The following is a 3,557-nucleotide window of genomic DNA, read 5'->3' as shown; positions in this document are numbered from 1 at the left end:
AGTTTGAACAGAGCAATGCGATACTGTGTGGCTTAAAGTCAGGAAAAGTGTGTGTCAGGGTTATACCTTTCCGTCATACTTATTCAATCTGTACGCCGAGTGAATAATCTGAGAAGCTGGACTATACGAAGAACGGGGCATCAAGATGGAAGGAAGACTCATTAACAACCTGTACTATGCAGATGACACAACCTTGCTTACGGAAAGTGAAGAGGGCTTGAAGCACTTACTAATGAAGATCAGAGACCATGGCCTTTAGTGTGGATTACATCTCAACATAAAGAAAAGGAAAATCCTTACAACTGGACCAATATGCAACATCATGATAAATGGAGAAAAGATTGAAGTTGTCAAGGATTTAATTTTACTTGGCTCTAAAATCAACACCCATGGAAGCAGCAGTGAAGAAATCAAAAGACGTATTGTATTGGGTAAATCTGTTGCAAAAGAACTTTTTAAAGTGCTGGAAAACAAAGATGTTGCCTTGAAGACTAAGGTGCGCCTGACCCAAGCCATGGTGTTTTCAACTGTCTCACATGCATGTGAAAGCTGGACAATGAATAAGGAAGACGGAAGAATTGACACCTTTTAATTGTGGTGTTGGTGAAGAGTATTGAACATAGCATGGACTGCCAAAAGAACGAATAAACCTGTCTTGGAAGAAGTACAGCCAGAATGCTCTTTAGAGGCAAGGCTGCTGAGACTGTTGTTGTTGTTAGGTGCCGTTGAGTTGGCTCTGACTCATAGCGACCCTATGCACAACAGAGCGTAACACTGCCCTGTCCTGAGCCATCCTTACAATCGTTGTTACGCTTGAGCTCATTGTTGCAGCCACTGTGTCAATCCACCTCATTGATGGTCTTCCTCTTTTCCGCTGACCCTGTACTCTGCCAAGCATGATGTCCTTCTCCAGGGGCTCATCCCTCCTGACAACATGTCCAAAGTATGTAAGATGCAGTTTCACCATCCTTGCCTCTAAGAAGCATTCTGGCCGCACTTCTTTCAAGACAGATTTGTTTGTTCTTTTGGCAGTCCATGGTATATTCAATATTCTTTGCCAACACCACAATTCAAAACCATCAACTCTTCTTCGGTCTTCCTTATTCATTGTCCAGCTTTCACATGCATATGATGTGATTGAAAATACCATGGCTTGGGTCAGGTGCACCTTAGTCTTCAGGGTGACATCTTTGCTCTTCAACACTTTGAAGAGGTCCTTTGCAGCAGATTTGCCCAATGCAATGCGTCTTTTGATTTCTTGACTGCTGCTTCCATGGCTGTTGATTGTGGATCCAAGTAAAATGAAATCCTTGACAACTTCAATCTTTTCTCTGTTTATCATGATGTTGCTCATTGGTCCAGTTGTGAGGATTTTTGTTTTCTTTATGTTGAGGTGTAATCCATACTGAAGGCTGTGGGCTCTGATCTTCATTAGTAAGTGCTTCAAGTCCTCTTCACTTGCAGCAAGCGAGGTTGTGTGTCATCTGCATAGCACAGGTTGTTAATGAGTCCTCCTCGAATCCTGATGCCCTGTTCTTCATATAGTCCAGCTTCTCGGATTATTAGCTCAGCATGTAGATTAAATAGGTATGGTGAAAGAATACAACCCTGACGCACACCTTTCCTGACTTTAAACCAATCAGTATCCCCTTGTTCTGTCCGAACAACTGCCTCTTGATCTATGTAAAGGTTCCTCATAAGCACAATTAAGTGTTCTGGAATTCCCATTCTTCACAGTGTTATCCATAATTTGTTATGATCCACATAATCGAATGCCTTTGCATAGTCAATAAAACACAGGTAAACATCCTTCTGGTATTCTCTGCTTTCAGCCAGGATCCATCTGACATCAGCAATGATATCCCTGGTTCCACGTCCTCTTCTGATACCAGCCTGAATTTCTGGTGGTTCCCTGTCGATATACTGCTGCAGCCGTTTTTGAATGATCTTCAGCAAAATTTTGTCTGCATGTGATATTAATGATATTGTTCTATAATTTCCAAATTTGGTTGGATCACCTTTCTTGGGAATAGGCATAAATATCGATCTCTTCCAGTCAGTTGGACAGGAAGCTGTCTTCCATATTTCTTGGCATAGACAAGGGAGCTCCTCCAGCACTGCATCTGTTTGTTGAAACATCTCAATTGATATTGCATCAATTCCTGGAGTCTTGTTTTTCGCCAATGACTTCAGAACGGCTTGGACTTCTTCCTTCAGTACCATCGGTTCCTGATCATATGCCACCTCTTGAAATGGCTGAATATCCACTAATTCTTTTTGGTATAATGACTCTGTGTATTCCTTCCATCTTCTTTTGATGCTTCCTGTGTCGTTTAATATTTTCCCCATGGAATTCTTCACTATTGCAACTCGAGACTTGAATTTTTTCCTCAGTTCTTTCAACTTGAGAAACACCGAGCGTGTTCTTGCCTTTTGGTTTTCCATCTCCAGCTCCTTGCATATGTCATTATAATACTTTACTTTGTCTTCTCTAGCCGCCCTTTGAAATCTTCTGTTCAGTTCTTTTACTTCATCAATTCTTCCTTTTGCTTTAGCTGCTCAATGCTCAAGAGCAAGTTTCAGAGTCTCCTCTGACATCCATCTTGGTCTTTTCTTTCTTTCCTGTCTTTTAGTGACCTCTTGCTTTCTTCATGGATGATGTCCTTGATGTCATTCCACAACTCATCCGGTCTTCGGTCACTAGTGTTCAATGTGTCAAATCTGTTCTTCAGATGGTCTCTAAACTCAGGTGGGATATATTCAAGGTCATATTCTGGCTCTCTTGGACTTGCTCTGATTTTCTTCACTTTCAGCTTGAACTTGCATATGAGCAATTGATGGTCTGTTCCACAGTCGGCTCCTGGCCTTGTTCTGACTGATGATATTGAGCTTTTCCACCGTCTCTTTCCACAGATGTAGTCAATTTGATTTCTGTGTGTTCCATCTGGAGAGGTCCATGTGTATAAAAAAAAATAGTTGCCATTTATGTTGGTGAAAGAAGGTATTTGCAATGAAGAAGTCATTGGTCTTGCAAAATTCTATCATTCGATCTCCAGCATTGTTTCTATCACCAAGGCCATATTTTCCAACTACTGATCCTTCTTCATTTCCAACTTTTGCATTCCAATCACCAGTAATTATCAATGCATCTTGATTGAATGTTCGATCAATTTCAGACTGTAGCAGCTGATAAAAATCTTCTATTTCTTCATCTTTGGCCCTAGTGGTTTGTGCATAAATTTGAATAATAGTCGTATTAACTGGTCTTCCTTGTAGGTGTATGGATATTATCCTATCACTGACAGCATTGTACTTCAGGATAGACTTGAAACGTTCTTTTTGACGATGAATGCAACACCATTTCTCTTTGAGTTGTCATTCCCAGCATAGTAGACTATATGATTGTCTGATTCAAAATGGCCAATACCAGTCAATTTCAGTTCACTAATGCCTAGGAGATCGATGTTTATGTGTTCCATTTCATTTTTGACGATTTCCAATTTTCCTGGATTCATACTTCGTACATTCTAGGTTCCGATTATTAATGGATGTTTGCA

Source organism: Elephas maximus, chromosome 15 (genome assembly GCF_024166365.1).
Source record: "Elephas maximus indicus isolate mEleMax1 chromosome 15, mEleMax1 primary haplotype, whole genome shotgun sequence".
Taxonomy (NCBI): domain Eukaryota; kingdom Metazoa; phylum Chordata; class Mammalia; order Proboscidea; family Elephantidae; genus Elephas; species Elephas maximus.
This window is presented reverse-complemented; position numbering follows the sequence as displayed.